Genomic DNA, 275 nt, shown 5'->3' with positions numbered 1-275 from the left:
GCACCCCGGGGGCTGGGGGAGCGGTGGGAGGCGGCCGTAGTAATAGCGTGTAGTAGTTTGGGGTTCTGCGGAGAAGGTGCTGGAATTTAACTGTGCCTCCGCCTGCCAGAGCCAGCCTGCAGAGGGAAAGGGAAGGGACAGGGGAAGGGCTCCGAGTGGCACCAAAGCTGGCTGTGGTACAGTGTTGACCATGAAAAAAAACACACAAAAAAACCAGGCATTGTCTTGCGGGCTGAAACTTTTTATCGCTCTCTCTCCCGCCGACGTCCGCCTCC

This window comes from Myotis davidii, unplaced genomic scaffold (assembly GCF_000327345.1).
Source record: "Myotis davidii unplaced genomic scaffold, ASM32734v1 scaffold83, whole genome shotgun sequence".
In the NCBI taxonomy this organism is placed as follows: domain Eukaryota; kingdom Metazoa; phylum Chordata; class Mammalia; order Chiroptera; family Vespertilionidae; genus Myotis; species Myotis davidii.
Note: the sequence above shows the minus strand (reverse complement) of the source record.